The 26332-nt window shown below is 44.5% G+C and overlaps 2 long non-coding RNA genes across 9 annotated transcripts in view; one reads left to right on the forward strand and one right to left on the reverse strand.

Moving 5' to 3' along the window:
* The window catches only part of Gm46959, an 80612-nt gene that overhangs the window by 26555 nt on the left and 27725 nt on the right, over nt 1-26332 (forward strand). For 4 of the 7 annotated variants that reach the window (XR_001785241.1, XR_001785239.2, XR_001785240.2 and 1 more), the window contains one exon: nt 463-1835. The exons of 1 other annotated variant lie outside the window; for it this stretch is intronic. This is a non-coding gene — a long non-coding RNA (predicted gene, 46959). Of the gene's footprint in view, nt 1-462; nt 1836-26332 lie in introns of those variants that run through there. 2 more of the 7 variants (XR_001785242.2, XR_001785244.2) reach the window with 2 other exon arrangements.
* Nucleotides 18981-26332, reverse strand: part of Gm31746 — a 28323-nt gene continuing 20971 nt past the window's right edge. For both annotated transcript variants that reach the window (XR_869076.1, XR_869077.2), the window contains exon 2: nt 18981-19816. This is a non-coding gene — a long non-coding RNA (predicted gene, 31746). The remainder of the gene's footprint in view (nt 19817-26332) is intronic.

Genomic DNA, 26332 nt, shown 5'->3' on the forward strand with positions numbered 1-26332 from the left:
ACTTTACATCTCATTCACTGCCACCCTCCCAGTTATCCCTCCCACAATCTTTCCCCCATACCTCTCTTAATTTCTCCTCTGAGCGGGTAGGGGCCCTATGGGGAAATTTTTAAACTGACCAGAAATAAAATATTCTTTCTTTGAGGTATGATAACACCATTGTAATTATGCATGAAAAAGTCTGTCTTTTATCAAGATGTATACTAAGGTATTGGCTCAAATGACATAATGTCTGGTGTTTATAAATGTGGGAGTCAGGGGCCCTGGTAACGTGGGGGAAAGGGGGCTTGGGTAGATCAGGAAGTCTCAGTCATGTGCTGTGGGGAGGCTGGTCAGTAAGCATCAGAGGCTCATGGGCCATCTACGCTCTCTACTGTCCATAAAGGCTTGAGATGTTCCTAACAAAAGCTGAAGGCTGTTTTAGTTTTTTTTTTTTTTTTTTTTTTTTTTTTTTTCTGGGAGATTTTTTCCAGCAGGGTGAACTCAACAATGTCCAAGTCCAATGGTTTGCAAAATCCTGTGGGTGAATAGGAGGTGAGGCGAAGAAGAGGTCACCTTAGAGGACAGAGATGTGACTGCTTGATTACCTCATGGATAGAAGCAACCAGAGGGAAGCAAGCAAGAGGCAAGAGTTGCTTTGTGGTGCATGGGGTAGAGAGCTGCACACCTCGGAGCTGATTCCCCCCCGGAAATACTCATAACCTTCATTCAGGGCAGACAGAAAAGCCTGGTTTCTGCTAGTGATTGTGTCTCTATTCTAGAAAATTCTTTGTGCCCATGACTTGGAGGGCCAACTATCTCTTCCCCTCTCCCTTCCTTTATCCCCTCACCCTTGCTTTAAAGATGGCTTCCATTCGTTTGCTAACTACACTAAGCAATTGCATGAAATGTTCTGGCAAGCTTTAAGAAGATAAATTTGTCCAGTGCAATTTAAACTATGAGGGACAGATACTTCATCTCCAACACCTCCAGCTCTTTTCCTTGGGCTGGAACTGTGCCCCTAAAGACTGTGGGACAGTGGGAAGGCTGCATAGCATTCTCAGCAGCTCCTTGCATGGGTGAGGGACAAGGGCGTCCAGACAGAGGCACAGAAGCAACAGGCTTGTCCTTCACTTAAGTCTCCAAGTATCTGAGAACAAAGACCAAATTACAGATGCCTCAAAACGTCTGGAGTTATCAGGCTGCCGTCATTGTGACTGGCAGGGCCATAGTTAACTGCTGCTTGCCTGGGTTCTGAGAACCTGCCTGCTGGACTTTCATTTCCACTCTCCCTGGGTTTGAGGAGCTAACCATCCTGTGGAATCCCACTCATCTTTTAAGAATTTATCTTCAACGTACCAAACTACAGAGTCGTCTTCAAACCTACTCACCGGAGCTAAGGGACCACTCCTGTGACTCCCAGGTCTTTGCCTGTAGAGCTTTGTCGTGATGCTCAGGACACTGACTCGTTGGGGAGTTCTAGCTCTGTCTCAGGTATCACTGTGCTAGCCTAGACCATGCCTGTGCCTAGGAATGTCCCCACACATGTGAGTGATGTACATGATAGTAAACATGTGCTCACCCATGGTTTTCCAAGGCCCTTCTACCTCTGTCCTTCTCTCCGGTCTGCTCTGCCCTTCCCGACACCTCTCCTTTCCCGGGGGGCAGACATATGGCCTGGGATGGGGGAGCTGATGACCCATTTCAACCTTATCCAGGCATCCTCCAGCTCCTGCTGCCTCATGGGCCCATCACAGCTTCCTGAACAAATCCCTCCTTCCATCAAGAGGATCTTTGTGAACTCAACAGATGCCACTGGGCCTAGAAGTCAAATAAATATGATTATTCAAACAACATTATATCTCACTATGCATAATTCAGGAAATTCAATTATGTTTCTCTGGCAACAGTAACACAAGCTCAGGCTGGGTCAACAGACCTTGTTTTCTGATGTGCAAGAGACTGCCCTTCATTCCTTCATGTGGGTGGAGACAACGTGATCTGGCAGACTCACAGTTGCCATTGGAAACCTGACAGGGTTCCTGCTCAGTCCTATGCTTGCAAATGCAAGGCTGCTTTTCACTAACATAAAGCCAGACACCGTTGATTATGGGATGATCCAATGCCATGGGCACAAAGCAGAAGACAGATGCATTCAAGGCACAGAATGACTCTTGGAATGTGAAATGTCAATATCACACAAATCCCTGCCGCCTAGTATGCAGGTCATTAACTAAAAAGGGAGATCAATGGGGAACCATGTGAATATAGATTTTTTGTACCATACTTCACAGGTTCACCTCCTACCCATCTCTGCTCTTCGGTTTCCTCAGTCATCAGATAGAAATCAAGACATTGGTTGAGAGCAGGCTTATGAGAGTCAAGTATGTTACTGGATTTCTAGTCAGGCTTTACTCATGACATTTTTTTGACTCTGTTTCTTGACCCTATTTGTAGTTTGATGCTTGCACCAAGATCACAACTGAGAAGTGGTGTGTGCGTGTGTGTGTGTGTGTGTGTGTGTGTGTGTGTGTGTGTGTGTGTTACTTTGAATCTATTCTTTTCCATTTCTTAGCTGGCCATAGTTTTCTTCCGGTGCTCAGTTCTCTGTGAGCTTCAGCTAAGCCTTCTCTCATCTAGAGAGCAAGGCAAGGCTAGGCTTTGTTTCTTAGAGGACACGGAAGCTTGCACAACAGCATGTTTTTGCAGAGTTTGACAGTTCCTCTTGAGCTCGTCTACACTGCTGATTTATAAGACTCCAAGCTCATTGGCGTAATCCTTTCTCCTCCCCTGGTCATCTCTCAATCAAGTCACTGGCTGAAAACATCTGAGAAAGACATTTCCTCAGCCATGCACAGACAGCCCATTCACTTCTCATAACTTTTCAGGGGCTCCCCAGACTCACAGTTCAGAGCAAGTGCCTGTCCCCTCACTTCTGTCCTGAGCACTGGCAAGCAGCTCCCTTTTACACTTGGCCTCTTTGACTCTAATGCTAAGTGACAGGGCGAACACAGCACACACTGTTCTCTGGCCTTGCCCAGCTCTGCCTGGGACAGCAGGATTAGTCAGGGAAGTATGACCAGGGGATGCCCAATGGGTTTAGTGACTTAATTGTCTGAGTGTTTGAAACTGTGAGATTAGTTCCACTTTAAGTACAGTTGCTTCTTTCTCATTAACAGAAATTTGTTCAAATCAATTCATTTGAATAAAGACATGCTAGGTGCTCCAAAGAATTCCAGCCCACCTCCTCTCTCCCTCTTTCTAGAAGGTTCCCACATCTCCCCATCCTATCACCCATTGGCCTTAAAATACAGACACCTTTAATCTGAAACTGGTTTTTGCCACTAAACCTCCCATTTGTGCTTGGGGTAATTTGCAATGGCCACTTTCTGCATCCTGTTCACAGACATGTCTTGGTCAATTAGTACAATGTCAAAGCCATGAGGAGTTATTGTAACTCCAGCTGTGAGCTGTTACTAATAAACTTGCCCACAGGACAGTCCTGCCATATGGTGGATGGTCAATCAAGACTGGAATATGCATTAGGAAAAAAAATGATTCAGTCAACAGCGGGTGGGCGTGGGTAGGTGACTAGGATGATGGCATGTGACAGCTGAGTTTGGGTCAGCTGCTGTATCATTGGCATCAATGACTTGTTCCCACTCTGCAGTGTCTGTCCCGAAGCACAAAGGTGTGATCATGAGGAAAATGACAGGGCTGGAATCAGAACCGTAGACAAAACACGCTGAAATGTATATCGTGGGTCAGGGTGTGGGGGTTGTTGAAAGGAAGCATAGTTTAGATTCTTTGGTAGGAGAACGACCCAGCTCCACATGCTGGTCATGGGAAATGAACTGTGTGTTACAAGACACATTTAATGGGAGTTTTGAGGCAAATAAAACCAAGGCTGATGAGTGGTAGAGAGTGAAGGAGGGGCAGTAAACCTACTTGGCTGACGGCATGGCTGCCCTCCCTAAGGGTCAAGGCTTGATGACTTCGGATTAGTTTTGAACTGGGGGGTCAGGGCACTATGGGTGTGAGTGGGAAGACTCTGTACATAGCTGAACCATGAGTGCATCCCTAGAGAGCTAGCTGTCCACCATGGAGAGCAAACGGTATCACAAAACATACAACTGATTGTGTGATGATCAAACTAATTCTTACACATCTCCGGGGCAGTTTCACCTGAAATGATAAAGAACCAATGCAGAACGACAGAGGACCACACGAAGTGTTAGGACTCACTCGTGCTTTTTATGATTAAACTCCAAGTTTGACGTAGCAGATCTCTCTCTCAGGTGTATGCTGCTTGGTTCGTTCCTGGGAGCTGTCTAGTTTTTCCAGCACTACAGTTCCCAATTTAGTATTTCTATCTGGAAATCCAGGTGAAAACAGACCACGTGCCTTCTCCTTTGAGTTTAAATATTCCCAGCCCTACCCCCACACACCTTTTTTCTCTTATATTTTTTCTCTTATATTTTTTCATTAAAAAACGAAAGGTCTCAATGTCGACTGAGGTTCCTTTTCCAGAGAGTCAAGATTTTGTCCAAAAGAAAGAGAGAGAGAGAGAAAAAGAGAGAGGGGGGAGAGAGAGGAGGAAGGAAGGAAGGAAGGAAGGAAGGAAGGAAGGAAGGAAGGAAGGAAGGAAGGAAGGAAGGAAGGAAGACAGACTTTTTGCAGGAAGTATTTCCTCCAGGGAGCACTTCCTGTAGGTACATTATGTGATAACACACTTTTACCGAAGAAGAAAACTACTTCTCTATCCTCCTCTTGAATCTACTTAAATTTGAGATCCAGAGAAAAATGCCCTGTTCCAGAAACACGAAGCCATTCATGGACGACTCCTTTATGTGTGGGTGGGCACCCATCTATGTACCCACATGCATGTTTCTCCTCTATCCTAGTTACCTGCCTACTAACAGTTCTGTGAATCTCCTAGCATTCTGAGGCAGCTTCAATAACTCAGTCCTTCTCAGCTGGGTACACAGTAATATCTGGAGATATTCTTGGCTGTCACAACCAGGAGACAAACAGATCTTATGGATACTGTCTGGTGGGTGGGAGCCAGGGGTGTTGATAAAGACTCCACAATACTCACTACCTACCCCCAACCAAAATGTACCTGGCCCTGCTGTCGGCAGTAGCAAAGCTGAGATGATATAGAGAATTTGGATTTGGGCTCCAAATAAAGGTGATAAGATCAAAGTGCAAATGGCCTTCATTGCCCCAGCTTCATCCCAAAGACCAGGGTCTAATTACCTCAGCTCTGCCAAAGCCAGTTTTCTCTATGGGATCATAGGTGGGGCTCAGCAGCCTGCAGCTTACTGTGGCTGCCACCTGCTTTTCTCAGCCGAGGCGCTATGGCTAGTTATTGCTTTTTCAAAAGGATGAGGAATAGACTAGAAAACTGATGTGTTGTGACTCATGAACATGGTGTTCTCTTGGAGTCAAGCCACATCCATTTGTTCATGTGTGGCAAGGATGGGTTTTGCACATGTAATATTAATGATTCGATCCCTCATCCTATACTATTTTCTATCTGGCTGCTTTACAACAGTGGCAGATTGCTGACGTGTACCCCAAGGCCAATGATGTGACTTGCTTTTGAAATTACGATGATGGAGGTTACCCTGTTTGAAGACACAGATTTAAAATAAAAGAAATGCAACCTTAAAAGCCTTCTCTGGTACCACACCTGCCAGTGTCATAGTCTAGTTTGGGGCACAGATAATGCAAAAGGTGGAGAAGTGGCTTCACCTGAAGGTGATGGTCTTAAGGCAGCCTGGGAAGAGGATGGGGAGCATCTCCTGCTGAGGTATTGGGAAAGCTAACATGTTAAAGGTATTCACCCATATCACAGATGGAAAAAGAGAGTTCATGAGATGATGTGGCAAAGGGCAAAGAGTTAGCAAAGTAGAGGAATAGGCTTCAAACCAAATCTGAGTGGCTGCTCATCTCTCCACATCAAAAGGACACCTGAGAGCAGAAGCGGGATATGAAAGGTTCCTGGATAAGCTAGGAAGGCTTGGATTACTACACAGGGGGAAACACTGGGAATATGGTAAAGAGATGGAAATACAGCCAGAGGGTGGTTGGAGTAGGCAGATTATAGTCGTGAATAGAGACAGAGTAAAGAGGTTTCTTGGAATCAGCAGTGACAGACAGACTGGAAAAGTCTGGTAAGACCAAGGAGCAACCACTCTTAGAAATGGATCTTGTGAGGTGCATGTGAAAGAAATGTCCTATAATAAAAAGATAACTGTCTTGCAGCTTTATTTATAACTTCCAACACTTGAAAGCAAGCAAGATGTCTTTCATACATAAATGGAATAAGGACTGGGGCATCTATATTGACAGAACAGGATGCGTTGGTGCAATGCACTATCAAGCCCCTAAAGGATAGGAAGGAACACTCAGTGTGTATAGCTAAGGGAAAGATGCCACTGAAAGGGGTTCTATGCTATGGGATTTTTTTTTAACAGCTCTCGAGGTTGCGGAGCTGTGAAGGATGACTGATAGGGGATTTTAGGACAGCAGGATTATTCTTGTATAACACTATAATAGTGGGTACACACAATGATACACCCGTCAAAACCCATAGACTTCCCAATCTAAGGAGTAGATCCTAATGTAAACTGTAGACTTTAATCAACACTATAATAACCAATAGAGCAAGATCAGTTCATTCATTGTTAAAGGAATAGTGAACTCAAGTTTGTCAGAATGAAGAGCAGTTGGGATTGGGTGGCACATGAGGAGAGCCATTATTTTTCATTTAATACTTTCTGTAAACCTAAAATTTACATGCACACATACACACAGAGAGAGACAGAGACAGAGACAGAGAGTAATTAGCGAAAAGTAAGCCAAGCTTGGCTCTCTCAGGTACTTGTGTGACTGAGGCAAAAAGACCACAAGGTCTCAGCACCTCTTAGTGAGACTCTACCTCAAAATCAAAAGTAAAAAGATGAAAGTGCTTCTAGCATGCCCAAGGCACAGGGCTCCATGCCCCATTGCATGTTCCAACGCACACCAGACCAAAATTCTATAACTGCACCAAGAGGTCAGTGCGGAGCCCACCTCATTCTATGACCCCAAGATAGTGACCATTTACTTGACTTTTCTCCCTTTGCTGAAGAGTAAAATAAAGATCGTTGAACCAGGAACATCAGCCCTGCGAGTGTTGGGAAATGTGCAGCAAATCAGGACACTGAATTTCACTTGTCTCGGGCACACTCAGTGGCTTAGCCACTAACATGTGTGGCTGTGGCTGTTTAGAATAGTGTCCACGTCCCCTGCTTCTTCAAATCTTACACAGAGAATATTTCTTGAGGCTGGTTATTCTGTAGGATGATGGAAACTAGCTACTGGCATGGCGAGATGTGCTGACTTCCGGTGTTAGCATGTCTTCTCTTCCACAGCCTGCCTCAGAGCTTATGTGCCCAGCAGCCTGACAGACAATTGGCCATGGCCGCCTTGCACATGCCAGTGTGACTGGCAACTCTCAGTGCTACATCTAGTATGCTCATGTTAACCAGAAGAGGTGGTCCCTTTGTCACTGAGTCCCCATTCACTTCGTTTGGCTCACAGTTCTAGGACTGCTGCAGGCACCAGCCAGGAGGAGGGTGAGATCTGAGCTCGTATCTGCTTTTACCTAATCCCTCAAAAATCACATAGAAATAATAAAACCACCCTTTCAGAACATTGTCCATAAAGAAAGGTGAACACAGAGCCAACTGAGATGGGTCACGCAATTCTACATAAAGACACACTCTAAAATACACATCCATTTCGTATATGTATATATTTTCTATACATACAAATACATGTTTTTTCAAATAGTTTAGTACAGAAATAAACATTGCCAATTTTTTTTACTTGTAATTAAACTTCCTATATCCAAAACTTAAACAAATGTGTGTTTATGAGTTTTCAATACACATATGTAAAACATTCCATGGCATGCTACATTTATCTACCAGTGGAGTTCACAAAGAAACCCTGTATTTACATCTTTCAGTTGTGTGAGATGCACACTGTTTATCCATGCTGACAATGATGATGAAAAACCAAGCAACTCCATACAAGTGAGTTCTTCCTGGGTTTCAAAACAATCCCAGACCTAGAAGTTGTGTGCTGCTTAGGAAATAGTAAGGAAGAGGAGGGGTTTGAATCTTGACTGATTCCAAAACACTTAATGAGGGAAGATGATGTATTTTAAAATAATAATTTAAAAGTAAAAGTAAAAACAAAACAAAACGAAAACTCTGTGCAAGTCACAAAATCAGAGGCTCTTTTTCCCCATGGAAAGACAGAACAGGCTTTTGTGTCTGCCACTGTGAGATATTTGAGAGAGGGAGAGGCGTGAGGTCTGGGCAGGGACCAGGATGTGGGCCACCCTCTGTGGAGACCCCCATCCAACACTTCTCAATGAGGATTCCAGAAAGCGTGGCATGTAAATGCCTGTATTGTCTTCTGAGTCACAGCTGAGCATTTCATTTGGTAGGGACCACAAAAGTTTTTCTTCTTACATCCAAGACTCGGGTTTTTAATAGCAGCTGTATTTGGAAAAATTCTAAAATCAGAAGGGATGTGGTCTGAAGCGTTGAAGTGTTTAGCCACATATGGAATACGCAGCTCGGAGACATGAAGTAGCTCATTTATCAGGTTTCCATGCAGAGTCTCAAGTTTGGGATCCAGTAGAAATTTCTTACCCAGACCGGAGGTTGATGAGTGCCTTCATCCACTGAGGCCCATGAATTTTTCAGCTCCATTCACAGCAGTGAGCTCCCCTGCCCTTTGGCACATATTATTAATGTCACTGACAATTCTGCTTAATTCCCCCATCTCTGTATCGGTAATATGGCCTTATGAATCTAATAAATATAAGCCCAGACTTCAATTGTACATTGCTGAATTCTCACTTTTCTTTCGCTAGCTTTCCAGTGCTTTGGGGCAAATCATCATACCAACTGAGACGCTCTGTAAGTGGAATGGCGTCTCTCTCTTGGGAAACTCTGGTAACGCTTATGAAGTCATAGCAAACTGCTCTAGAAACTCGTGGTGGTGTCAGTCTTCAAAGACAAAACGAGATGCTCTCTTGGAACTTACAAATGTTCTCTAGTTTACATTCCAATGTCTGCAGAAGCAAACAAGCCAAAAGAATTTTCCATTCCATTCTGCAGTGCTGCATAATGAGACCAGGTTAGTGTGATGAGCAGAAAAAGGTGAAATCAAAATAAAACAACCATCAAGCCCGGGTTTAAGGACTGGGAGTGGTTCAGTCAGTCAAGTGCTTGCAGCATCTTGATGATGCTCTAGTCCTCTGTTAGTAAAGTGTCTGCAGGTGGAACAGCCCAAGGTCTCCTCCTGTCTAACCTTGGTGTATGAGTTTGAACACAAGGGAGAAGGACAGCCTCATACTAGTGGTTGGGGTATCTTGGTTGACTGAAATGTTTTATAGGATTGACTTGGAACTAAATGACACCAAAGCCCTTCATAGTAGAAGGTGCATACGTGTACAAATGCACAGATTGGATGGTTCTTGGGAAAGGCTTGAGTAGCAGTGAGCGGAACTTGGCCAAGTGAACAGATGAAGACCCGGAGTCTGGAAAAGTCCTGGAATGATTATTTGGGGCAGAGGGTGAAGGAGCATATGGCTATTCAGCCTAGCTCCCCGAGCTGGGTCTGCGGATGAGCTGAACCCTGCAGAGGAGAGGCCTTTCCAGCCAACTCCCTTCTGCTGATCCCCTTATGAACATCCTTAGGAAGAAGAGGCGTATGAATGTTGGGAAGAAACCTGTGTAGCCCTCCTGATGCAGGCTTGTTCTCAGTTAACACTGGGGCACTCTGAGGGACTATTCCAGGAAACTCTGGAGTTTTTTTGGTTTGTTCTTAAGAGATCAGAAGAGTTAGAAGGAGTGCACACTGTTAGACTAGACTGTATAGAGGTGCAGAGGGCTAGAGGTAATGATGGCTTCCATGACAAAATATGCAGCAATCTTTCCCATAAAAGGACCCAGATATGCCAGCCAGTTTCAGGTACATATTCAGCTCCCTGGCTCAGCATGTGGTTTCCTTTATTTCTTCTCCTCTCCCTCTCCCTCTCCCTCTCTCCCTCTCTCCCTCTCCCTCTCCCCCTCTCCTCTCCCTCTCCCTCTCCCTCTCCTTCTCCCTCTTCCTCTCCCTCTCCCTCTCATTTTTCTCTTCTTCTTCTACTACTACTTCTTCTACTTCTCCTCCTCCTCTTCCTCCACTTTTTCTTCCTTCTCCTCCCCCCTCCTCCTCTTCCTCCTCCTCTTTCTCTCCATCCTTCTTCTTTATTTTCTCCTACTTCTTTTAAGATTTATTCATTTTTATTTTGTGTATATGGGTGTTTGACTTGTGTGTCTTTGTACTACATGTACACACTGAGCAGAGAATCCAGAAGAGGCCATCAAATTCTCTGGAACTGGAGTTACAGAACATTGTTGCCCATGATGTGGGTACTGAGAATCAAACCCCATTTGTCTGAGAGAGCAACACATGCTTTTAGTTGCGGAGCCATCTTTTCCAGCCTTGACTTTCCAGAGTGTGGCTTCTGCTTCAGGTTACAACATGGTTTCTCAGGCTCCTGCAGTCACTCTTTACTCCAGCAGTAGAGAGGATAAAACACAAAGGAAAACATCCACTCCTTGTACACACGGCTCTTAGACAGGGCATCTGGTTTTTCTTGTAGATGCAAGACAAGCTTGGGCTTCATTCAGAGGGACCCCCGTACCAAGCCTAAAATCAAATTCTTTTATTCAAGAGGAAAAAGGATTTTTCAGGATAACCTTGCCGGTCATATCCACAGCAAAGCATTAAGAACCCTCTTGGAGTTCACTAGGTGGTGGCAGCAGTGCACTGAGCTACGACTGGGATCCTAGCTCAGAGTGTTCCAGCCCTGCAGGCCCTTACCAGGAGCTGTAGGCTGGTAGGTTTACAAGAAGGCATGATAGAGGTAATAGCGAAGGGAAGGTATGCATTGCTAACACATAGAGCTCTTGTGGAAACCCGCCACATGATTCAGCAACCACTCCTGAGACACAACCTCTCCTGGGCCTCTGCCAAATGAAAGCAGACATGGTTCAAAGGATGAGTTTCTACAGAAAAAAAAAAAAGATTGCATAATGCTGATTTCCAGAGTTCAGTTAGTCATCTGAGAGTAAGAAGTCTCATGAGTTCAGGAGGTCTGTGAACTCTGAGAACAGAATGCCTGTAGGGTGGGTCTCCTTCCCATGTGCCCTGAGGAGCTTCCCAGAGATAAGAAGGACAAGGACTCTTCAGTCACATCTCCTGATGTCATCTCTGAAAGTGGACTGCAGCCACTGATTTGTGGGAGAACAGCCCAAAGAGAAGGTATCCTTTTCCCAGGATGACAGAGAGAGGGCCACCTGCTCTCGCCTGTACCAACACATCCTGCTTTTCAAGTGGATCCTAGGGATGGAACTCAAGTCCTCAGCACTGCCCTGGTGCTGCCCTTCTCCCCTATGTTCAAATTCATGTCTCAAGGCCAGACAAGGGGAAATGATAAGCTGTATCGCCTGCAGATACCCTCCTAGCTGAGTCTCTTAGCTGCTTTTCTCATTGCTGTGATAAAATACCATGTCCAACAGCAGCTAGGGGAGGAAGGGGTTAATTTCACTTCTGCTTTCACAGCCCAGTCAATCATCAAAGAAAGTCAAGGCAGGAACTCAGTACAAGAATCTGGAGGCAATAACGGATGCATAGGCCAGGGAAGGATGTTGCTTATTGGCTTGCTCCTCCTGGCTCACTCAGCCTGTTTCTTTCAGCATCCAGGACTACCAGCGCAGAGGTGACACCACCCACAGTAAGATTGCACTTCCATATCAATCATGGATCCAGAAAATGTACTACAGGCCAATCTAATGGTGTGTGGGGAGAGGGCATCTTTCCATTTGTGATTCCTTCTTCTAAAATGATTCTAGCTTGTATCTGGTTGATATAACACTAGTCAGCATGTTGGGCAAGGCTTGGCCAATAGCTCCTGGTTAAAATTGAACTCACTGCAAGAAACGAAGGTGTGCTAATGGAGAGACTCAGGGGCATGCTTCTTGTCAGGATGAATCTCCTCCTGTCTGTTTCTGAGCTGAATGAACAGCAGAGATTTGTTCTTGTGTGGCTATAACGAAGAGATTCTGTCCCAATGCAAATGTTAGGCTGTAAGTCTTTTCATGTACATTTTCATTAGACTTTTCTACTGCCTGGGATTAGGTAGGGACCAGGGCATCTGCTGTCCTCTGCTACTAGACTTAAAATGCCTTCAGGATGCCTGCAAGCCCTCCCTGCAGAGTCCTGCAGACTCTGGAGGAAGCATAGCAGAAGACCTCAAGTACTTCCAACTCAGGCAGCTTTGGGCCTGAACTCCAAGGAGCTGTGTGGTTCTGAAAACCTGAGTTGATCTTGCCAACCCTTAACTCCTTCACCAGAAAGAGAGAGTCTGCCATACACACATCTTAGGTTGTACTGAATATTAAAGTAGATAAGGTATTTCAGTAAAGGGATTTTCTAGAAACAAGACTCTCATTTCTAGAATCTGTGAAGTCATAAAGATAGCTACACAGACAGACAGACAGAAAGACAGACAGACAGACAGATCAGTCACTGGGTTCCCTTTCTAAGAATAATAATTTTTTGCTATTTGCTTAGCCATCATATATGAGAAATGGGCTCCCCATCAAGGGCTGGAAGAGACGCAAAGGCTTTAGAAAAGATGTTTATAAGCAGGAATGTGGACTCTTGGTTCTATCGAAGTGACTACTGTGTGGCAACTTCTTCAGACATAGAAAAAAAGGGGGAAAGAAAGAGGAAGGGAGGGAGAAAGAGAAAGGGTGTGACCTGACCCATAATCTTTCTTGCATGACATCTAAAATGAAAATTACTGACTAAAAACAGAGTTTTTTTTCATTCCTCAGGAGACAAGACAAAAGGACATCTGTGTCTAAATTATTGCTCTGCTCTCTTTCAACCTGAAATGTGAACTCGCTGAGTGTAGTTAGGCTCCCCGTCATGTTGTATGAACATTATTGCCTAGGAAGATCTCTGGCTATACATAGTTTTCATGGCTGCAAAGTTAAATTCCAAAAGTGATTCCTGTTTAGAGATGTTGATATATCACGCTGTGTTCTAATAACATTTGCAGTACTGGCTGTGACATAGATTACACTACACTAGCTTCCCAGGGGACTTAGCCAAGAGAACCCCTCTGGTGAGCATCCTGGAGCTAAGGTGAACACTGCAGAGGGCCGAGACATACATTTAATATAAGCGGATGACAGAGAAACGATTTGACAGGAGAAACGTGGGCAGGAGAGAAACTCCTTTTCAAGTAATCTTTCCTCATCCACCAAAGCCACACTGTGCTGACACCTTCCCCACAAATACATGCCCATCTAGGAACAGGAAATCAGTGGAGAAAATGGCTTAATGTGCCTTCAAGCAGCATGACCAAAACAAGAAATGAAAGTTGAACTGCCTGAACTGAGCTTGTCCAAGAAAGCACTCAAAAGCTCTGGAAACATCAAAGCTTGAAGGTCAGAAGGGCAGCGTGAAAAAGAGCCCCCTTGTCCACCCTAGTGACTCAAACTCAATCTGACAGGAGCATCAAGTGAATTTTGCATACCAGACAAGAAAAAGAGGGAAAAGGCAGTTACCCTGGAGGAACGCAAGCCACTGACCACTTGCTACTGAGACCTCTGTAGCCTGAATAGGTCTTCCCTCTATTCCCAGGTTTGAAGGTCCTCTCTTAGAATAATAGGAAACACTGGTTTAGAACTACGATGAGAGTCATTTTCCAACAAAGAATTTTGACAACAGAGAAATTCTTTGGTAACATCTTGACAAGAGTAGCAATGCAGGCTTACTCTTGTGGGTTTTTGGGTGGAAGTAGAAAGAGGCATGGCCTTCATTTAATCAAAAAAACAAAAGACAAAAGGCAAACCAAAACTAACCAATGTGGTTGGGATTAGTGGCAGACGACTTGTCTAACATGCACAGGGTCCTGGGTTCCATCTCTAATCCCTAGTACTATAAAGGGATGTGTGTGTGTGTGTGTGTGTGTGTGTGTGTGAATATTTATCTAAATGTAAATGCATGTGCAGTTTAACTAGCACCTCTAAAAACCCACACCCAAGAGAAGCACTTTCTGCCTCTGTGAACTGGAACCTAAAAGCATCCCTAAGAGTCCATCACTAAGGGACATATATCAATAGGAGCATCCATAAATGAACACAAGCAGGGACTAGGAAGCCTTCCATGAGCCCATACTTCTAAATGAAATAGGCCTCAGACGTACCACCTGTGAGAAGAGGTTTATTTGCCTCATGGTTTTGGAGATTTCAGTCCATGATAAATTGACTCTCAGAGTGAGATCTAAGAAGAAACCTCACATCATGATGGAAATACAGAGGACTGTCATAGTGGGTCACAGTCTTTGTAAACTCTATCGTCCTATATCCTGGGATGTAGACTGGGCCTGCAGCCAGGTCCCTGCCTCCAAACCAAATTCCTTCACAGGTACTTCAGCCTTCATCATGCTGAAGTGGTACCATCTCAGGCCAGTCAGCTTCAGCCCTGCTTCTCGATCTGTCATAAGTACTCTGAGGACAAAGATCCCTAATTAGTCAGCAAGCAGAGTCCAGACTCAGACCAGCTGCTCTGCCTGGGTTCCAAAGACAACCTAGCTGTCCTGATGTTTCTGACATTATTTCCATGGCCAATACTTCTGATATATGTGTGGTTTTCTGCCAAGCTTCCTTTCAGTGGTCATAACACCTCATAACTGGCTACCTTTGGTGCCTAATCTGCTGTCTCCCACCTAGACAAGAAGCCAGCTCAGCAATGACAAGCCTGAAAGGGTGTTGCTGAAATTCCTTTCCCCAGAGCAGACGTGGGCAACACCGACCCCTCCTCCTAAGAGCCCAACAATGAACTAAGGCACAATTGTACCAATGGTCACTCTGGAGAATCATTGAGTTTATTGGACCATAGCTGGGCTTTATTTACAGACCCTCTCCTCCAAAAGGCTGTACCTGGAAAGCCTTACCTAGCAAGGATGAGGACTTCTCACTATCCACATACATGGAACCCCAACCCTAGTCTGCTCTGGACTTTCTACACTCCAGCTCCTTTATAGACTCTTCCCCCAGACCAAACAGGATCTTGTGCTCAGGTGATAGGAATCAGCTTGATACTCTGGTGAGAATCTTATGTCCCTCCTCACCCCTCTATGTGGGGGTGTAAATGGCCAAACAAGCCAAAATGGGGTGAAGTTTTTTTTTTTGCAAAGGAGTGCAGCTGAGTGTCCCAAAACGGTTGGTGGACAAAATGGATGACAGTTGTTTAGGTCAGAAGGGCTCTGGGGACAGTAGAACTCAGGCTCAGCATACATTGGGATGCTGGGGACTATGTGAGGACCCAGGCTAAGCATACATTGGGATGCTAGGATGCTGTATGGGGACTCAGACTTGGTTTAAACTGAGACTCAAAGGCTGGCAGTGTCTTAAAGTCTTCTGCCGTAATGGGCTTGAGCATTTCTTGGAATGAGAAGTGAGGCCTGGAAAGAGAAAGGAAGCCCACAGACCCCAACATGGATTCAGCATAGTGAGATCTGGAGTTGACTGAGGAGTGCTCGGTACCACGCCAATTACTGTCCAACTCAGCAAGAAGGAAATCAGGAAAGCCTCCAGTAATGAGCTATTCCAGGAAACCAATACAAACAGGGAGCTTAGAGGGCAGATTCTCCAAGAGGAGATGGTGCCAGGCCCATCCTGCCAGGAGCCCATTGTCATGGTGACAGTGCTAACCCATTCATGAGAGGACTTCCTCACCATATACTCTGCATGAGAGATCATGTCAAAGGTGCTCCTTAAAAAACCTGGGAGACTCGGGTGTTGGAGGGAAAGGTGGTGGTGTCAGCAGCCTCAGTTTACCCCACTATGTCTAAGATGGAGAGATTTTAAGTAAAAGGATTCCAGTCCTTTTGGAAATTCAGTTCTCACAGCTAGATGGCCAAAAAGCCTACTTCTGGCAAAAAGGTTTCTTGCTGTATCATCCCACCATGGAAGGCAGAAGAGCAAGAGAGCATTCACCTGCACCAGAGAGGGACTGGTGGGGAGAGAACGAGAGGGAGAGAAAATACATCAGAGTGACGAAGGAGATGGAGTCCAACCCATCCTTCTGTCAGGAGCCCATTGCCATGGCAACAGTGCAAACCCATTCCTGAGAGGCATCTTCAGCATATACTTGACTTTTAAAGCCCCTACCCCTCCTCACTATTTCAGCACCATTGGGCTGGAAATTAGGTTCTGGAGGCCTGGGCTTTAGGAACACATTTGAACTGCAGCAGACTAGATGCAATAAAACAACCGGACCTGATAGTTCATGTCAAGATGACTGTTGCAGACATTGTGCCAGAGAACCTAGAGGATTCTGATATGGACTGCTGCTTGGGCTAGCAGAAGGCTGAAACTCGACTAGCATTTTTGTGGACCACAGGCCCCAGTGTGGATCACGCTCTGTTCCTACATTCCCCTGCCGCCAATGTCCTCATAGCCCATTCTGCTTATTAATTCACCAAGAAGCTTCCCCAGCCATTTATACTCAGTCCCAAACTCCTTTTAGAACTGTCTGGAGTAAAGTTACATTTCTGAAACCCTCACCAGCCAGGCTCAAGGTGAATGGGGTCATTTATCTGTCTTTCAGCTATCATCAAACCAAAAAAAAAAAAAAAAAAAAAAAAAAAGGTACTTTTTCATGTTTGTTTTTATTGCCTGGCCTCCACCCCATATTCACCATCATTTATTAACATCTTCAAATTCTGTTAACATATTCATGAAATTCAGCTCAACATTATCTCTTCCATCTCTTCTAACAGTCAGGCGTCAGTGTTCTTCTGTGTCCCATGGAGCTTACCTCTGCTCTCTTCTCTGGGTTCCACGTGCATTGTTGTGTGTGCTGTTGTGCATGCATTATAGTTTGGATTTTCTGTATTATATTAGACCTTGGACCTTATATGTGGAGATTTTATATGTGTGTGTGTGTGTGTGTGTGTGTGTGTGTGTGTGTGTGTGTGTGTAGAGAGAGAGAGTTCTTGTTGCCTGCCTCAAATGTTATATGACTTACAGCATTTAAACTGGAGGAGCTTGATGTGAACCAAATTGTGTCCCTACCACATCAATGTATCCTAGGTAACTCCAAGAGTGATGGTATTTAGAGAAGGAACCTCTGGAAAATAATTCAATTTTTTTGTGAGACATTAAGAGTGGTACCCTTCTCGATGGGATTGAGGTCTTTTTGAGAAGTGATTCTGAAAGCCTGCTGTCATTTTCTTTCTCTGCTGAGTGAGTGCACCATGAGAAGGAAGTGCTCACCAGAACTCATCTCTGGCTTCGCAGCCTCCAAAAGTAAAAAACAAACCAAAAACAACAACAACAACAACAACAACAAAACCCTCCTGTTGGAGCCACCCAGTCTATGCTGTTGCATTGGGCTACCACATTGTAGCTATGGCCTTTAGTGGTCCTATCAGCAGTCTCATTGTATACAGTGCTTAAGTACCAATTCCAAAGGGCCACAGAACAGAGCAGGGATCAACCCTCAGTCTCTTAACCTCCAGCCACTGCTCCAGCAAACCTAAGAAGCTTGCCAAATAACACAAAATGAAAGAGAAGGCTCAAAGCAATAAGTGTATTTTTCTTAAACATGTCCATACCTTAAACTCTTTTTATCCCAGCTTCGAAATAACAAACCGAAGGTCCAAGGGGACTTCTAGTGAGGTCTGAAATTAAAGAATGGGGCCAAAAGGCTGCCAAGGATGAGAAAGAGAGAGGCCTGTTCAGTTATGACAATATCACCTTACCAAGTTATGAATTATGCAAGTGAAAACAGACCGCAGGATGCATGGCCCCATGAGACTCCATGTACCTATACACAACACTGCGTGAACAAGCATCGCAGGGCCCCACTTGAAACCCCTTCTGTCCTACTGCAGCTTTAGCCTCCTGCAGTCATTTGCTCCTCACAAAGGGTTTCCACGTGTGTCAACTTGTGGAGTCCGTGTAACTGCCAACACAGCTCTCACCATCTCTGGGCAAAATGACACACCCAAGCAAAGCGTGTGTGACAAGGAAGCATGGGGCTCACTCCAGGGCTGCTCCTGCTTCCTGTCTATTCCAGGCTTGCATTCAAACCCACAAATATCCTCCATTAGCATTGCTAAAAGAGAAATGAACAACAGAGAAACCTGAGGTTGGATGCCAGCCTAGTCCCTGTTGACTAGGGCAGGTAACCCAGCTTCCTGGCTGGTTCTTCAGGTGTGGAGTGTACTGAATTGTTTTTCTCTCTGATTATCTTTAGGTTCAGGTCATCTGTGATCTTCAGAATTAAAGAGCATTAGGAAAAAGATCAGGTTAGGTTACTTGGAAAGACCCTTTTGAGCCCTGGACCAAATCCATTGAAAGAAAACACCATCCACAATGCTTCCTATCCAACTCTACGAGGGCAAGAAATGGAGACAAGACTGTGTACCTGGTTTTTAATTAAGAACTTAAAGTCTGTCTTATGGCTTTAGAGGAAAGGCTCAAGGTTAACCACCTGCTCCAACAGAGCTAGCATGGCTTTGAGAGTCAAAATCAGGTATAGAGAGGACTAGGGCTTTACTAAGAATAACAAAGGCCACATTTCTCAAATTCTTTTCCCACAGAATTTAAGATTGTTGGTATCCTGCCCTATTGAGAGCCCAGACACTCTTGATTTGGAGATAGAAGGTTTGAGACGGATTGCACAATTGAATATGCTTTAATATTTTAAAATGGTGAACACACACAAAAATATTTTTCTTATTTTTGAGAATTTCATACACATACATAAAGAAGTATAATCCCACATAACCCTATATCACCGTCCCACTCCTTCTATACCCCCCCCCCACACACACACACACCAACTTGGTAAGATGTCTGTTTTTTTTTTTTGTTTGTTTGTTTTGTTTTTCAATAACTCACTAAGTCTAGTTGGTACCACTCATCTGTACACAAGTGTGGGGCCATCTAGTGAGTGTGGGAAACTTACCAGTGGCCACATCTTCAAAACCAAATAATTTTTCCTCTGTCAACAACTATCTACCAGCGGCAGCTCCTCGGTGAGCGGTGAAACCTGGAGAGCATTCTTATCAAGGTCTGCATTTTAGCTGGCTTGATCTTGTCCAGGCCTTGTATGCATAACTATGCTGCTGTCAGTTCACGATTGTGTAAGCTATATCATGTCCAGAAGACAGGATTTCACAGCACTTCTCCCTACCCCCTGCCTCTTACATTCGCTCTACCTCGTCTTCAAGGGTCCTCCCTTAACCTCGGTAGGGACTTCCTAAGGATGCTGAGCACCTGTCCTCTTTTCTTCGGCACTTGGACTTGTCCTGCATCTCTCCACTGCTGCCTGCCACAAAAATAAATTTCTCAAGGCCCTCAGCAGATTGGATCCTGGGCAAGCGTGTAAGGCATTGATTACTGATTGATATGTGTCCCTGCCTCTGGGTGGGTGGTCCTGGATGGTAGAGGAAGTAACCGAGCAAGGCCTGGGAAGCAAGCTGGTAGACAGCACTCCTCCACAGTCCGCTTCAGTTGCTACCTCTTGGTCCTGCTTGCTTCAGTTGCTCTTGGTCCTCTTGGTCCTGCCTTGAGCTCCTCCTCTGACTTCCCTGGATGATGAACTACAAGCTGTAGGATGAAACAACCCCTTTCTTTCTTGGGGAAAAAAATGGAAGAGAAACTTCTTCTGACAAGATTGAGAGCAGCCAGGCCTAGGGATATAAACACAAATATTTAGAGGGCAATATGACTGCATGACTATTTTAAGGATAACAATAACAGCTTCTGCTCTAGGGCTTATGAGCTCCCCATCTATGGGCCGTTGACGGAGTTACAAGACCAGGCACGAAATCCCTTCCTGAGAATCAGCCCTCAAGGCCGATCAGAAAGTGGTTCCTTAGCCCACAGTAGTTGTGCCACTGTTGTGCCCACGGGCAATCTTACCTGGGGGGTTCAAATTGAGCACATGAAACTCAGGATAGGATAAGATCATTGATTTCTGGTCTGCCTCAGCATCCTGCATAGCACCATCTGGCATTATGAAAGCTAGCCAGCAAAGAAGAAATTTCCCATTCAGTTAGAAAGTGATTTCTCATATCCCACAGCCTAAATGTGTAGTAGAAGACAATAAACTTTATGTTAATTGCATTTTGCCACAGTTAACGATGGTTAATGTTTGGAAGGGAGTGGCATTCTTTTACACTTTTGCAGATCTTACAACTGTCTAGTTTAACAAACTACGGTGAATTCTCTTACCCACTCCTGATACTCAACCCATTGTCATATGCTGCTGTGATTGAAGTTACACAGAGCTTATGCAGCATCAGGAATGCTGCTTTCTAACACGAAGAGGCCTTTGGACAGACTTTTCAAGTACGTAGAGGTATACAGAGGGCTACGAAGAGGTGCGAGTTCACCAGAACTTGCCAAGCGGCAGCTTCTTAAAGATTACTTAAAATGTGGCCTCTGAAGCCATGGAGCCAAACCATTGCTGTACAGTCACAACATAAAGCCAAACCATTGCTGCATGATCACAGTGCAGAGCCAAACCACTGCTGTGTGATCACACCAAAGAACCAAACCATTACAGTATGGGTACAGTCAGGTCCGTTGTCCACCTTGGACTTTCATCCACACGTGGTTTTGTAACTTTAAGCGCAAATACTAATTCTCTCTGCTCTATAAGTTTTCAGACTCTGGCACATTCTGTTTTACAGAAGAATCACAAGTGGCACAGAGTCATAAGCCAACATGTCTTCTCAGCTCGTTGGCATACTCCTCACCCATTCTGAAGCTCACAGGCGCATGATGGCGAAACCAAATTGTCAAAACTTCCAAACTTCTTCGGGAAGCTCAATTTTTAATCTTATCCATAAACACTATCAGTTATGTTCTGGACACAACAAGTTCACTCAGTTTATTCATGCAAATAGATCGATAAATCTGAATATCCAAAGTTTTTCTGTCATTCCTACAAGTAAAACTGGAGCCCCATGGGAGACGCAACACCTCCATTCACAGCTAAATCCACCAAGCTGGTTCTTTTCATCAAGGCAGCAATAATTTTTCTGTGAACAGGACAAGGACTTTACAAATTGAATCTTTTTTTAAAATGTGAACTTAGGGAGTATGATTTAAGAAAATAAATATTCTATTTTGTTTTAATGAATATTAATATTTTACTGCTCCATGAAGAATGCTATTGGGTGAAACTGGCTTTATTTTTTTTCCTCCCTTCACAAATTCATGGTGGAGAGCTGCATCAGGGCGCGCGCACAGTGCCTCTGCCTTGACTATACCAGTTCTGTTTCTGAGGTGTTTACATCATCAGTTAAAAAAAAAAAAACAGCCCCATGGACAAGGTAAAACAAAGTAAACACAAACAAAAGAAAACCCACCATTGTCTCTCAGTATCCATGGGGAACTGATTCCAGGATCTCCGGTGGATCTCAGATCCAAAGATGGTGAAGTCACAATGATGAATCACAATGTTGTGTGCATATAGCCCCCACACATCCTCCTGTGTCCTTAACTGTCTCTTCATGCCTAGTATACTACAGTGTAAATGCTACCCAGTTGAACTACATTGTTTAGAGAGGGGGGACAAGACATGCTGGGTAGAGAAGGCATATATCCAATCTACTGTTATTTGAATCCTCAGTTGTAGACTATCCAGATCCAGAGGTCGACAGCACATTGATCCCATGGGTTTCTAGAAAGAGTGCCATGAGCGTGCTGGGAGTGCCTCAGAGCTACAGTTCCCACTGAGAAGATGACCCTGGAAATATTGTTGAGCAAGTTAGTAAACTCTGGTTTCCTCTTCTCTGAATGGGAATCATAATAACCGTTCCCATGAAAGTGCGCTTGCGGAAGAACTGAGCCCTGGTGGTGGAAGATGTGCCAACCTCAGCACCTGTCTCGCTGTGAGTGAAAAGCATCAGCCTTCACTGTAGTTTGCTGTTCCTACAAGACTCAGCTCACCTTTACCTCCTCAGGAAAATGCCATCAAGTTAAAAAAAAAAAAAAACTACCCTCTGGTAAACAGCACTGAGAGAGACCTCCCCTTTGCTGTGATGTTTCCACTTTGCAAGAGAAGATCAAATTGAACAACAAACTGTTAAAGGCACGGTGCCTAAACATGGGATGACATATAAACATTGCAGCTGCATCTGTACTACCAGGCTGATGCCAGAGATGCCTCAGTCCCTGAGTATTAGAGCCGTCTATGACATCTTTATGTCAGCAAATGGTGTGTTGTAATGTTTGAACAGTTTATTCCAAAACAGATTCCAGATCTATTCTAGACAACCTATTCTCGAGAGAAAACTAAATGAGCACGTTAAGCATTGAACAATTAAACACTGTTATGTCCTTCAAGCCAGCTATTGAACATTTCACAGAAGCTTGGGTGTGTGTGTGTGTGTGTGTGTGTGTGTGTGTGTGTGTGTGTGTGAATTTTCACTTTTTCTCTGTCAGGGAATTTATAATGGAAAAGAGAGAGTCCCCAGCTGCCATTCACATCATCTCTTAATTAATGAGGTTGCAGGTCTCAGCCTCTTGAACCAGAGACAGCAGAAACTCCCTATGAAATGCATAGCTCTTCCACTCTCAGAAGCATCCAGACTATGGCTGGGTTTCCAGGAATGAAATAGCTGGGAAGTTGCTGCATTTGTCCTATTTCAAGCTGAGTGTGTAAATAATAAAGGTCAAAGTTGGAAAACAAGGCGGGTAATTCCTTGGTGACCAGCCAGACTCCAGTTCCCATCATTAATTCATATGTTGATAGACTTCCCCAGGAAGCCTGAGAACATAACAGAAGTAACTCAGCTTCCCCCAAGAGAAAAGGCCTCATGGATTTTTCCCTTGGCAGATTCATTTCTAATCACATAGCAGGAAACTATTATTAACATCTGGATATTCAAAAAGAGCCACTGAATTATTATTAAAAAAAAATCCTTCAACTCATCATAAGACACAAATGATCTACAGTGTGCACAATCCTTTCCCCGTTTTAGTCAAGAGTACAAATGAAACAATTCTGCATATTTCAGCTGAGGTTACACATTTGTTTTCAATCTAGGAACACTCATGTCTGCCTACCGTACCTCCTATCCCAAGGCAGATATGTCAGCGATGGCTTCTACCCCTCCCACAGTGAGCTTCTTCTTGGTGTACAGTTTTTAGAAGGCTACTGCCAGTACTCATTGGTTCAAAACAGCTGCAAGTTAGAGACTAATTCTGGCTTAAATTCCCTGTGATCAAAAGTCGTTCATTCTTTAGCCAGCCAAGTCATCCTTCAATACTTAATATAGATAGTTCCTTAACATCCATCATCATGACTTTTACAGACCCTGTCCTTTGCCCTCATCCAAGCCCTAGGCATTAGTAGCTGGTGGCACGAGGTAAATAGATGTCACTTCCCTATTTGAAACTTCTCATGGATTCCCTTTGTGATTAAGCCTGATCCCCACCAGGACCCACAGTCTTTTCTTGTTACCTCGGTACAATTAGATCAGGGCCATATGGGAAAAACAAACAAACAAACAAGCACTATTTTTAAAGCATTGCCCCATTCCTGACCCCATTCCCAATTAAGGATGGACAGCTCAAAACCTTGCAAGCGATGCTTACTTAAGAAAAAGCCAACTCAAAAATCTTCCCTTAGGAGTGGATTGTCAATGCTCCATTAAAGTCTGCTCTCCCGCCCACCCTCTTCCCTCCATCAGTTGTTCCAGCCCCTTCTTCTCCCCCTCATTGCTCTGGCCTCCTCTCCACCCAGACTGCCCATTTCAAGGTTCTGCCCAATGCTCTCGGGATTTTATTTTTACTAGTCCAATCTCATTCAGTCTCAAATCTTGGCATAAGGGTCACCTCCTCGGGGGCCCTTTGTCTATGAAGACACATACACATTCCACTAGTGAGTCTGTTTTGTCTGTCTTCCCAAGGGGCTTTCCTTTATCTGGCATGTTTGAACTCCCCAAACCTAGCTGAGAAACTACATCTAGGCCTTCAAAACTTCATGGGAGGAATGTGGGAGATCATTTTTGACAAGGCAGAGCTCTCTTGGCTGATGTTCACTCTGCTGGGATTCAGCATACGTCTCCCAGGGGAGGAACCTATCAGAGATGGAAGGGAAGGAAAGCAGGGAGCTCTGGGTGTTCACAGATTGCAAAAACAGAGGCTCCTAAACCACTGGTCTACGTAAGCAGTGAAGTTGGATATGTCTTATAGATCTACCTTTTGAAAAATTGCCTTCAGAATAAACTGGAGATCCAGGTGCTCAAACTGCAAGGAACGCAGATGGCAGTGTGGCTGGTATCCAGCACCCAAATAGGCAACAGTTTTAACTTTAGATTTTATTGAGTTATTTATTTGTTTGTTTGTGCACACATGCACATATGAGCTTGCACGGGGATGGGGGAGGGGAAGGATCAACCTTCAGGAGTCTGTTCTTTCCTTCCATCTTATGTGTCCCAGGGGGCCAACTCAGGTCATCAAGCTTAGCAGAAACTGCCCTTCCTCCCTGAGCCATCCAGCCAGTCCCACATTGGTAAATTCTTCTCCACACAGTCACATTGTTATCCAGTAAGGAAGGATGGCAGCTGCCATCTTGAAAAGAAGGTCAGGACAAAGGGTAGTCAGGATCTAGTTCTACTGAGCCACGCCAGAGTGGACATAAATGAAAGCTATTGGCGACAAAGGTATCATTAAACCATCATCTTCCAGGTCTATGCCAAGAAAAAGGATGCATATTTTCCAACTCTGTCTTCATCCATGGTATCCTCAGAGGCCAATATTAGGTGAGAGTCTTAGTGTATCAGACCACTCTCAATAACAGCCTTCCCTGTGGTTACCAGAGTCTCCTGTGGGTTACTGGGGGCAAGCATCCCCATGGAGGATGGGAGGGTGTTTTCAGCATGACGTGGGTTTGCTTGCATTTCACAAGGACACAGACTGAAGGGCTGTCTCCCATGAGCCCTTCTCTCTTTCATCTTCCATTATCCTCGCAGGAACTCTTCACTTCTGCCAGCAATTCTAACAACTGGCTTGAATTGTACCCTTTCTCATACCCTCAGTTGGATAATTACCATAATCTTCATTCAAATACCCAGCAAGAAACTTTCATACATGATTTGTAATTAAATCTAAGAGGACCCATAAATCCCTTTGAGAAGTAGGACACAGCCCAGTGTTGCAACATGAAGAAAAGCCTTGTGCTGTGCATGGCTGTGCAGATCTGTCCTTTCTCTGCTCCGTAGGTACAATTGTCACTCCTTGGAGGCCTTTGCCCAGGCTTCTTTCTATTCCTCTGACGACTATATATTTCCTCCTTCTTAAGACACAAACATACTAGAAACAAACATACTGAAAGAATCACACATCCTGTTCGCTTGCCTGGCAGTAATAGTTGAAGCACAAGAAACTGGCTTAAGAGTCATTTTACCCGTGTTGAAGTGAACTGCTTTTAGAAAGTGGCCTCGCAAACTGCAACTTGCCACACCACCGGCAGTCCAAGGAAGGACGGATGGAATTCCAGGTGAAACGTATTAACGGACTTATTTTTCAGCTTCTCCTTTGCCTCCACCTCCGGGAGTACTAAGGCCTAATGATCCCAGGACACGAAAAGCAATTAAGTTTCACTCGGTGTAAAGTTGAGGAAAACGTCCCATGTGAAAAGGCGGCGTCTTTGCCACGTCGCATGGGTGGCAATAAACAGCCAAACTCACTGGCTTTGATATAGTAGCATGCACGCTCTCGGGGCTCACGTTGATTTCATTTTAAAAAGTAGAATTTATGGGACAGAGGATTGAAAGGTCTGTACTGACATGTTTAAAACCCCCTTTTAAAAAGTGGCAGATTGCATCGTTCCTTTTAAGCATTCACACCGCAGCCTGAAACATAATCTGTTTACTAAAAAAACAACTTTTTATTGCCCTGCGAATAATTTCCCATTGAAAAAGAAAACAATGTACAGTATTTTACAGCTCTCTGAAACATCTGGAAAGTTTTCTCAGTTGCTAAAGTGATGAAGAATTTGCATCCACATTTGAACTACTGATTTCTTAATTCAACACAGAATGACTTCAGACATCCTTTTGAACCAACTTCAATTTGTCCAATACCGCAAGTTTCCAGGGTCTGCTGACAGCACACAGAGGACCCAAGCAATCGGTCCCCAGCAAGATGAAAGGTCTCAGAGAACCTGCCCATGTGTTCTCGGCTCTGAG

Source organism: Mus musculus, chromosome 6, assembly GCF_000001635.26.
Source record: "Mus musculus strain C57BL/6J chromosome 6, GRCm38.p6 C57BL/6J".
Lineage (NCBI taxonomy): Eukaryota > Metazoa > Chordata > Mammalia > Rodentia > Muridae > Mus > Mus musculus.